This window comes from Pinus tabuliformis, chromosome 6 (assembly GCF_031772625.1).
Source record: "Pinus tabuliformis cultivar Carrire ecotype Pingquan chromosome 6, CPIR1, whole genome shotgun sequence".
Taxonomy (NCBI): Eukaryota; Viridiplantae; Streptophyta; class Pinopsida; order Pinales; family Pinaceae; genus Pinus; species Pinus tabuliformis.
This window is the reverse complement of record NC_142292.1, coordinates 423171066-423183733: the sequence shown is the minus strand read 5'-3', so window position 1 is coordinate 423183733 and position 12668 is coordinate 423171066.

The following is a 12668-nucleotide window of genomic DNA, read 5'->3' as shown; positions in this document are numbered from 1 at the left end:
AAAACCTTCCCTGAAGGGTGGGTGGTCAGTCTTATTGGACCAGTTGGTGAATGATGGGATGTCATTCAACTAGTTGGATGTGTTGGCTCAACAATTGAAATCACATGTAACTAAGGCTCAAAATCCACCCAGGAATGAGCAATCAAGGTATTATATGTCCACATACTTACTGGATGCAATTTGTACACAACGGTAGTTCCCTGACATGGACTGGACATGGACACCATGAGAGACTACCGTGAACACCTATTGCAAGTTGCTTTCCAACTGCAGTTATCAAGGAGTAATGGCAAGGCTAACTAGCCACTTTATCATCCTGCTATACAAGCTTATATTTGAGCAAGATCCACCTTGCATGTCCCGAGAAGCAATGGAGACGATAGTAGAAATTGCATATTGGTATGCCCCACCAAGTGGCACCTTCATCAAATTGTTTGGTGGAGAGAAGAATCTGCATGTCTTACCAAGTTATGCCACTGATAAACTGATCATTCAAGAAGTATCATACCACCTCGCTACAGGGTTGTCAGTGGGACTGCATAGGAAGAAGAAAGTGTCATGGCCCACTCTTCCTTTATGGATCGGATTATACAAGATTAAGAACTTGAAAGATGCATATGTTGAGGCTAAGGACATATTGGAATTCTATTTTGGCACCAAGGACTTTAATCTATATGATCCCCATAGTATTTGCGAGGACCATTGTATGAGAGTCTACTTTCTGTGGATCAATGGGGCATTTCATTGGCCATAGGAGGATCCTTGGAGGTACTTCTTAGAAGCCTCAAAACTTAATGAGTCAGTCAGCATAGCAAGGACTTGGAAGGCTTCTCCACGGACAACAACAGCTCTAGAAGCAATAGTAGCAGAAGGCAACAATCCAGTGAAGGACAAGGGAAAGAGTAATATTGCTACCAATCCAGAGGGAGAGCAAAGCTGCAAAATGATGGCATGTCCTATTATCGCGAAGGAAGATGTGGCAACGGAATAAAAGAGGGAGAAAAGGATGAAGAGAGTCGAGAAGAGGAAGAGAGAGAAGCAGAGGCTACAGGAGCAGAACTGAAGTTGTAGGAGACAAGAAGAAGTTGAAGTAAGAACATGAGTTTAGGAGGAGAGAACGAGAAGAGAAGAATAAGTAAGAAGAAGAACAAAGGCAAGGCACGATAAAAGAGGAAACAACATCAATATAGGTTGAAGAGCTTAAAGAACCAACAACTAAGGAGGAATGTGAACAGATGCAGGACCGGGAGCTTTCTCAACAGATTGAGCAATTGATCGAAGTGATAGACATGGAGTTGGAACATGAGTCGCAACACGAAGATGTTGACCTGATGTTGAGAGCACCACAGGTCATCCCTCAGTCTCCACCACCTCTAGTAGTAGAGCCAGCCCCGAGCGAGCAAGGAGATGTAGTTCTCCTTTATGATGATTCGGTCATGGATGTGTAAAATTTATCATTCAATGAGTTCCAGAAGAGGATTGTACAGGTGTGAAGGAAGCACTTTTCAGATGATCACGCATCACCTTCATTCATCAAGGAAAGGGTGATAGTGTCAGACATTAGGAAGCATCCAACTACCATTTTCAAAGCCATCTTGGCCTATGCAGGAGCAACACAATCAAATGTTCTGTATTTGATGATGAAGAATGAGAAATTGGCAAAGAACTTGTAGGCTGCCAGGCAAGAGGTAGAACAAAGCCGAGCAACATCACAGAATTCAGTTTCCGCATTAGGGGATATGAGGACAACGATACTTGTTTAAGTATCAGCACTTGATGAAAACCATGTGGAATCTCTATGACGTATTTGTCACTGTGCATAAAGCAGTTGTCCGTTTGCATGGCCTATAATAGGGGAGCAAAGAGTTTGTTTAAACTCTCAAAAACATACATGCTTCCATCACCCATGTACAAGAGTGGAAAATGCGGTACAAAGGGACCCTGCTTGACTTAGTGAAGAAGATGAAGTCGTAGGCAAAGCTAGAGAAAGGGAAGGTTCGAATGTTGATTCAGAACAATGAACAACTTGCCTCATTCATCGATTGCACACAAACCTCATATTTGCAGTTGTACATTAGTTTGGATGTCTTGGTGATAAAACACTAGATCCAATCAATTGGTTCCCTCACTGATGCTAAATCCAAGAACCAAGTCTGACAGGAGATCGATGAGTACTTAGAGAAACTAAGACAAGAAGCCACCAGGGAAGACTTGGAGCTGAATGCACACAACATGCAAAAGTACATCGATGGTCCTATCAAGGTCAATGCAATATTGCTCATGCTTTAGAACGAGTTGGACACAAGTTCCAAGACAATGTAACCGGCCATGGAGGCCAAAGTGTGCTTTCAGAAAGACATCGTTAAGTAGCTTGGGGACACCATCACACAGTACCAAGCTTGGAACCAATATGTGATCGAGGAGCAGCAAGTGGAGGTTTCTGAGCTGGACTTCCCCAAACTTCAGAAGCATAGTGTTGTGTCTTGTTAGACTGTCTCTACCCTATTTTGTCTTATATGGTTACAAGTAGAAAATGTAATATTATTTGTAATTACGTTGTAAGGGAAATTCCAAGTGTCAATACTGGAATATGAAATGTCACCATGTAATGTAATGTGTCATGTTGTGAAGAAGTTGAAGCGTCATGACGGTCGTCCAAGATTCACAAAGGGGAGTTGAAGATGTATAATTTTCTCTACAAATCAGCTAGCTCACTGATATCATGTAGAAATTTCACCTGCAGATCAAACTGATATATGCAATGTACTAAAGCATAATACTAGATCTACATCTACTATAAACTTTGCAGAAGCTTAATTGAACATGAGAAACATCAAGCATGAACACATATAACTGATAAGAAGGAATCAATCACACATAACACAGAATATATCACTAGGGAAAGCACCATCATAAAACCCCAACACTATATTATCAATCAAGTGGAAATCCTCAACAACATACAAAAAGAATCAGCTCAAAAGCTATCCTGCTCTCTCTATACTCTGATGATGTAGCTGATGGACTACCTAGCCCTGTATATAAAGGTTGCACCTCAGGTACAAGCTCCTATTTCCTTGTGCAGTTTTGATTGGGGTCCAATTACAAAACACATGTAAATTGGCCTGATCATACCTGCTGTCACCTCAGGTCCAACTACGCAGTCATAGAAGGAAGAAGCTTCCTTCCCCATGCAAGGAATACTTACTAGAAATAGCCTAGAATCTGATAGTACATTGTCCCACATATGATCTCAACTGGGTCTCTGACAGAACTGACATGCATCAGTTATCCATGAGTGAATACACAGTTATCTGAAAATAATAGTTGTCACATGTATGCAAGCATCAACAAGCTATATATCATTAATTTAACAACTTGTTAAATTAATCTAACTGAACTTGACTAAATTAAACTAAGTCAACTGATCCTCAATATAGAACTCATCCTTAATTCCTCAATCAATGGAGTAAATCAAGGACACATTCCCCAATTAGTGGAGAAATAATTGCATGTTCTCACAAAGACTTCAAGTTTGCTTTTCCTTAACTAATTAACTCATGGAGAATTAATTAATTAATATTCCAAACTACTGGTAAGACCAAATTCGAATTTACTTCCTATAGATAGACCAAGGACTACTATAAATAGGAAGAGGCCTAGAAATGTTATTTTTAGAAGATGTTATTTTTAGCAGTTTCACCTCTCACCCAAGGTGGCCAAAATGCTCATTGGCCAAACTACTATTTTTAGAAGTGCTATTTTTAGCAGTTATATTTTTAGCACTTCATAAATTTAGCATTTCTTGTTGCACACTTTTCAACACTCCCTCTCAACAAGAAAGGCTTCCTCTCGAAATCGATCCTGTAACTTTGGAATGTTCTGCATGCAACACATCTACCAAGTGTGGTTGCTCCAGCAACACTCGGAACAAAAATCTCCCAACTGACCACTTTGTTGGGATAGAAACATACTCTGATGCTGAAGCTCTACCTGTTGCTTACAAGTGCACCCTCTCTGACCTCTACACAACTGCAACATCTCCATGCATCTCGCACCGTTGCACCCTTCTCTGTGCTACCCTGCACTGTGCATCACACTCGTTCCTCTCGCATTGTTGCAGCCTGCATACTCTGCGCTGTCCTGGGATTCCCTAACCTGTAGCTCTCTCTGCCGCTCCATCCGCATCTGTCTCTACCCAATTAGCCAGTTCCTGCTACTCCACATCGGGGCTCCCGTAGTAAGGTCTCATCCAAGAGGTTGGGTACCTCAAGGATCCTACCCCTCCTCCTTGGGACAATCACTCTATATCACCCCACCTCCTACCTAGAGGTATGGCTGCATGTGATTCCTTTGCCCACATGGCTTGAAGTTTCACCCTACTAAAGGTCTCTGCATGAGTAGATGTCTCTACTCGATCTCCACTCAGCTTCCCCTGTTGTGGCTGCTCCACAACCTCCTGAAGTTGCTGCACCAATCATGGCTCCTCCACAATCGTCTGAGACTTCTTTTGGTGCTGCATGTTGAGAGGTAACATACCCTCCCTCTCAACCACCAAGTCTCCATGAGCTGCCTTACTGCTCAAGGCTTTGCATGCATCTTGAACCTCAAGAGCATACATTTTGACACATGAACCAATTTGCTTCACCTGTCTAGTGATGATGTGTCTAAGGAAAACCTTTCCCTTACTGAAGACTACATCATAGCCTCTATCTTCCAGCATCGCAATCGACACCAAGTTTCTCTCCAGTCCTGGTACATACTTAACATCGGTCAAGGTAAGGCGAGTTCCATGCTCCCTCTAAAAAATAATCGTGCCTACACTTGAGACACTATACTTCTCGTCATTACCCATCTCTATGAGTATCTGGAGATCTTTCTCCTCCAAAGTACTGAACAAACTCTTGTCATCGGTCATCTGGAAAGAAGCTCCACTGTCAAGAAACCAACCAATTCCCACCATGGATGAAACCATGCATGCGAAGAGTGTGAAATCCAACTCAAACTATGAAGCAAGTGCCTCACCTTCAAATCCTTCCTCGGATCCCTTCTTGGATTTCCTCTGTGGACAATTTGCAGCATAATGGCCACCTCATGACAACGAAAGCATCGCACTTTCGATTTGTCAACCTTCTTCCCACCATTGGAAGAACTGGTTTCAGAAAGAGAAACCTTCTCCTTCCCCTTCTTTGCCTTTCTCTCTAAGGCGCAGTTCTCCTCATCCTCCATGGATGAAGAACCATCTCTAGTGCTCCGTCTGATCTCCACCTGCATAAAATCCGACCATAGTCACTCCCAATCTAGCAGTTTCTCCCTTCCATTAACCGAGTCCTGGTAGCTATGCCAGCTCTTAGGAAGGCCAAGGAGTGCTAGACTCACCATATCATCATCAGCTGTCACGACCCCTACACTTGCAAGCTCATCCCTGCATGTGATGAGCTTGGTCAGATACATAGAGATCATCTCGTCATTTTCACACTTGATCTTTCGAAGTTTTTCCTTTAGTGCCAACTTCCTCTGATCACTGCTATTCTGATATAAATCATTCAATGTTTTCCACATTACAAACAGAGTCTCCTTCCCATGGAGGCTTGGGAAAATGTGATCTCACACTCCCTCCAAGAGAATTCTCCTTGCTCTAACCACACACTTCTTCCATTCCGCTAGTTGAGTAGCATCTGTAGGCTTAGGGACTTCTTGATCAATGAAGTCCTTAAGGCTGTTATCTTCCAATACTGCCTCCATGCGATCCTTCCAAGCTATATAGTTTGAGCTTCCATCAAGGGCATACACAAGCCTCAAACCATAGAACGCCATCGGTGAAATAGATGTAATAAGAACTTGAGATCTATATCCCGAAAAATGAACTTCGAAATCCTTCTTGTATATTATTCTTCCTTGATCACCTGTGCTTTGATACCATGTAAAATTTTCTCTACAAATCAGCTAGCTCATTGATATCATATAGAAATTTCACCTGCAGATCAAACTGATATATGCAATGTACTAAAGCATAATACTAGATCTACATCTACCATAAACTTTGTTGAAGCTTAATTTAACATGAGCAGCATCAAGCATGAACACATATAACTGATAAGAAGGAAGCAATCACACATAACACATAATATATCACTGGGGAAAGCACCAGCATAAAACCCCAACATTGTATTATCAATCATGTGGAAATCCTCAACAACATACAAAAAGAATCAGCTCAAAAGCTATCCTACTCCCTCTGTACTCTGATGATGTAGCTGATGGACTACCTAGCCCTGTATATAAAGGTTGCACCTTAGGTCCAAGCTCCTATTTCCTTGCGCAGTTTTGATTGGGGTCCAATTACAAAACACATGTAAATTGGCCTGATCATACCTGCTGTCACCTCAGGTCCAACTACGTAGTCATAGAAGGAAGAAGCTTCCTTCCCCATGCAAGGAATACTTACTAGAAATATCCTAGCATCTGATAGTACACTGTCCCACATCTGATCTCAACTAGGTCTCTGACAGAACTGACATGCATCAGTTATCCATGAGTGAATACACAGTTATCTGAAAATAATAGTTGTCACATGCATGCAAGCATCAACAAACTATATCTCATTAATTTAACAACTTGTTAAATTAATCTAACTGAACTTGACTAAGTTAAACTAAGTCAACTGATCCTCTCAATATAGAACTCATCCTTAATTCCTCAACCAGTGGAGTAAATCAAGGACACATTCCCCAATTAGTGGAGAAATAATTGCATGTTCTCACAAAGACTTCAAGTTTTCTTTTCCTTAACTAATTAACTCATGGAGAATTAATTAATTAATATTCCAAACTGCTGGTAAGACCAAATTCGAATTTACTTCCTATAGATAGACCAAAGACTGCTATAAATAGGAAGGGACCCATAAATGCTATTTTTAGAAGATTCTATTTTTAGCAGTTTCACCTCTCACCCAAGGTGGCCAAAATGCTCACTGGCCAAACTGTTATTTTTAGAAATGTTATTTTTAGCAGTTCTATTTTTAGCACTTCCTAAATTTAGCATTTCTTGTTGCACACTTTTCAACAGAAGAGTCACCCCCCCACTTGTTATAAATAGAATCTCATAACTCATGTAACAGGCTTTTGGGAGCCAAGCTTTTGGCTAGGCTTAGGCTTAGAAAGAGCTTGGGAGTATTGTGAAGAGCCTTGGATTTTCCATAGCATAGAGCGAGTATACTTCTTTGGAGGAGCAAGTGTTCTTGGTTATAATATTCCACTATTGGGGATAGTGGTCGTCAATGGTGTATGTATGGATGGAACTTTCACTTATAATAATAAAATCAGAGCCAACACACTTTCATGCATATGTTGTTAATATAGTAGGACTATTCTTGTTGTATTGGAAATGTATGTTATTTAACTTACGTATATGATTATGAACTATTTTGTTTGCATTTGTATAAATCTTTTTGAATGTGTGTTGTTGGATTAACTCATCACTTTAACTTGTGGACTATTTTTCATTTTAGTTTGTGATGTCACTTTTCTCATGTGTTCCTTTCAAGTTGTGTACTATTATAGGCTTCCAAGGGGTGCACTTCCTCTTCCCTTCGTGTGTTGGAACCTTCATGCATCACACTTGACTCTCCACAAGGTCAAACACTTGCTCTTACCCAAAGTTATCATACTTTCCTTTGTGTATTTTTGCGATCAAAGAATTACATTACCACCCACTACTGGGACTCCTACTCCAAATGGTGTGAGGTCTAGTTGGGACTTCATATCGCAGTGATCACCTGAATTTTGGCGGGTCCGGCACCATCAACAAGACCTCCCAATTGAAAGGCTACAAATACCTTCTTCAAAAGATGGGGATGATCAACTAAACCCGATGGAAAAAATTGTCCATCAACTAGTTGATATGAATGTAGAAATTAAGGAATAAATTCAACAGTTGTAATGACAAAGTAAGAATATCATAGAGGATGAAATTTCTTCAATTTTGCAACAAGAGTTTTCTTCGTTTGGGAAGGTGATGCAACATTGGATTGGGTTTCTACCATGACTTATGTGCTTAATAACTAATTGACCTACTTATTGACAACATTTCGTCGACTCAAAACATAACAAGAAATCATCAATGACTTAGGTAAAAAATGAAAACTTATGACCTTTGAAAGTAGAACAATCACCACACTTGAGGCCCAAATTGAATAGGAAAATAAGGTCAAAATAAATTTAATACAAGAGGAGAGAAAATGGATAAGGAAAGGAAAGAAAGCATAAATGGAAGTTAGCAATACCGCAGAGCACCTCCAGAAAATAAAATAGCAAGTGCAGGAGATGGAAAAAAAATTTAACCCTCAACTTCTAGAGTTTCAAGAAAGTCACTTTCTAACAAACTTAACTACCTGACAAAAATGAAATCCTTAGAAGCACAGGTTCTATACTTGGTCCAATAATAGAGCACATTTGATCAACATTTATAGGGATTAGTCTTGACAATCCAATGCATGACTTTTGATGAAACACAAACCATTCCTTCTTTTCAACAACCCTCATCTTCTTGGCCTAAATACCAATTCTTTAGTCCAACCATTTCATCATATGATCCACAAGTACATTAGATTCAATCAAGAAGTAGAAGTATCTGATTGGTCACCCATAGAATTGGAAAAATGAGGAATCAAAGTTATGGATAAAGTTGTTCACTTGCACTCATGGTCAGAAGAACATCAAACACAAATGGTCAATCAACCAACGACATCTACACCAGCAATGGTTGCACCCAAATAAGGCACTAGATTCTCTAGCAACAAAACCTCAGTGAAGTACCAGTTATCAATAACACATATAATTTTGTAATTTTGTTCTAAATTTTGTAATGTAAAGTTCTAAATACCCCCTTATTTGGGATGAAGAAGGAACTAAGGATGGGGGAGATGTTGGAATGGCACCTGAAAATTTGAGATAACCAAATAGACTCCATGATTGACATAACCAAGATGTAAGTGGGCCAGCCAACTAATTTAGTTATACAGTTAAACTATTGTAATTGGCAAAGTATAGTATGAAATATCCATGTATTAGATTGTAATGATTGTTGCAAATCATCTAATATAATATAAAAGTTGTTCTTATTGGTTAACCATTAATTCTTGTTCTCTTCTCGTCTCTCTTCCATATTTGTTGCATCTACATCTTTGTACAATATTTTATTGGTGTACAAGTTTGCAAATTTTTAGTTGTCTTTGGTGTGCCCTTCTTTCATGCAATTTGTACAACATAGCTCATTCCATCAAAGAGAGAGACTTTTTAGAGATTTATGTAGATGCACAAATTTTTGTTCCAACTTCTTTCCTGTAGATGAGGAAGTCGACAGACATGCATCATTAGTTTCAATGTGTTGAACCTTTTTTAAAGCTTCTTTATATGATTTAATCTCATGCATGCATATTGGTCCTTTGGCTTTTTGTAATATTCTAGCTACATACCATTTTACCAGGATAGCTTCATTAATAATATAAGGAATTTGACTTAACAAACCATTAATCCTTTTACCATATTCACAATCTGACTCCCCTAGCTTCTATTTAATTTCCTTTGGTTTTTGGGTTGCAAGATGTTTGACATCTTGGACAATGAAAAATAAAAGAAAACTACTTTTATTTCAGTCTTTGTTCTTATTTGATTGTCTATAAATTTCATGAAACATGTTAATGCTATTTTCCTTAGGGTCCCTAAAAATTAACTTATTTTCTTATCTATGTCACTTATCTCATAGGCATCCTAATTTTTTTTGCATATTAACCAATGCCTTTTCTAATCTTCGTCACCCCATTTAGAGGTATGTGGCTCAACCCAATTGTTTTCTTTGTTGGAGATACTAGTATTAATATAACTTTAGATGGTTGATTAGGTGGTGGTTACCTAACTGACTTGTTTCAATAGTCGGTTAACTAGTGTACTGGTTTGGTTGTGTTGATTGTGTTTTTTATCAAAGGATTGACTCTCGCATTCTAGAATTGTTCGATTGCAGAAGGAATTTCCTCATTTATAACTTCAGTAGATATAAGCAGTAGTAGTATATATTCGGTTTAACATGCCTTATATTTGTGCTCGATGAACCAATTTGTTTGAGAATGTGATAGTTCATCAACACTATTCACAAAATCTATGTATTCTTGTGTAGTTAATAAGTTTAGCAAGAGGGTATGTTCGTGAGATCTCCAATATGAAGGAATACATTGTCATTTTCTTCAGTACTGACCCAAGTCAGGTTGATTATCGACATCTCAATAAGAATTTGACCGCTCAAATTTCCTTAATTTTCTATTCTACACCAAACCAAGGATGGTTTTGATTCAATATGTAACCATTGATTAAGGGATTATCTTACTCTAGTACTAGTTACACTTAATACAAGAGATCAATGTATTGTAGGTCTAGAGTCATAAATTTGGATAATGTTTATTTGCTTTTATTGGCTTAAACCTAATCGAATACTTTCTCTCCTTCCTGTAACCATAAGAGTTATGCCTCTTCAATATGGGTGACCTTTGACATCCTTCAACGAGTCTTTTGCACCAGTGATCAATCGCTCTACCAAGATTTCCTTTCAACTTGATTGACATAAAACCCTTGCATCACACATATCACGTATTTTCTTTTATAATTTGTCCATTTTGATCTTTTTTATGTCAGCCAGTGGTTTATAATATCATATATGTCGTTGCATTTGTTTATGAAACTCATCATCAAGTGTATATTTTTGAGTCTTCCCCGTCAAACTGCTTCCTCTCATACTAACTCCTTGGAATTGAAGGAATTTTTAACTTATTATAGGTATCTCACAAAAAATTACTCCCCCATTTCTAGCCTTGACTTACTTTGGTCAACAATGGGGTAGAGCATGAACATCAATATTAGCTTAAGAAATAGTCCCAAGAATCTTTTGTGTCTTTACAGTGAACTTCTGAGAATTGCTCCCAATCGGCTTGTCTCTCTTCTTGTATGTATGTATGTATGTATGTACACACACAAACACATATACACCACCATTTATTTTCTCATATTCTAATAATCCTTGAAAGCTTTAAAACACTAAAAAATAATTTAAATATGAATAAGTATTTTATCTCTTACCTAACATCCTCCCACCATACATTCATGTGCATTTACCCTTGTTAGTAGATCATTTAAAGTATTTATTTTCCATCCAGAGGCAGAATCTCTAGATCTTTGCATAACATAACCACCCTAATTTACTTCGGCATTTCCTCTGTAACAAACCTAGGTTAAAAGTTCATGTAATAAAGTTAATAAAGGAAAAATAAGATCAAGGTTATGGGACACTTATTCCAAGCTGAATGTTGGGCAAAACATCCTAGTGGGTGTTCATTTGGTTTATTACAGCTAAGTAAATTGACAAATGCAATGGAAAAGGCATTGAAAAGGTAAAGAGGCATTAATTGACATTTTATTTATAAAATAATGAAAAATATGAGAAAAGGAAGGTGAATGGTCACAGGTTTCATGTGAGGACGAAATTGAAGGAAAATTAGTGGAAATTGAAGAAAATAGAGGCCTCATTGATAAAAAGGCTTATGAGGATCAGTTCACAATTTTGTCAGTTTAAGCTTTTGTCAGTTTAGTTTTGGAGGTCTCTCTATTTTCTCTATTCTCTCATACTCTTGCACACATAGAGAATTCTTGGAGCACTCTAGCATTAGAGAAAGGAAGGAAAAGAAAACAAAGGGAAGCAAAGATCAAGTAAGGAAGAGTTGGATCAAGCAGCTACAATGAGATTACTTTCAGGTATCGAGTTGCATGTATGATTTCCTTATTAGATTTGGATGCATGGTGCATGCACGTGTGTATTTGGTTCTCTTGTTGTCATTGGCATGGGTTTTCCCAGGTGTGATTGTGGTTTCATCTTTTCCTTTCCATTTCCTAATAGCCATAGTGTGATGGAGATCTCTCTTTCGTTGAGCTTGGATTTTTGGATGGTTTTGGAACTAGGTGAGGTGGTCTCAGGAAAATTCCCAAGGGCCTAGAAATCCCTTAACCGGTAATGGTCGGATATGTAGTAAAGCCTGAGGATGGAGATGAGAAAAATCCTCAATGTATTAGTGAAGAAATTCGTGGGTATCCATGTTTTTTTACGGCCTATTGATCCCTTGGTCGTTTTTGGCGGGATTGCAGTAAATCCTGGTAGTTTATGTTTCTTAGGTTGGGCCTAGGAATCCCTTGACCGATAATGGCGGGATTGTGGTAAAGCTTGGTTAGGTAGGTACTTGCTTCAAGCCTAGAAATCCCTTGATCAGTAATGGCGGGATATACGGTAAATCCTAAGGAAGCACTAGTTGTTTTGTTGTGAGTCCCACATTCATGCTTGGAATATGGCATGGGGGTGATTGGCTAAAAGAAAGATTTTGTGCAACCCAATCTATGGTCGGGTGGTATGTGGAAGTTCCTGACTTTGTTGGCTTTTTCATATGCTAATAAGAGATATTTTCCTCTTGTGTTTCATAAGTATTTATACTTTTTATTATGTGGTTTTGTTGTTTGTTCTATTATTGTTATTATTCTAGTTATATGTTGGTTATAAGCATGGTTTTATGAAAAACTTTAGTTATGGCTCTCATCATGTTTTGATTAGTAAATGAATGGTTAATGAATGCATGA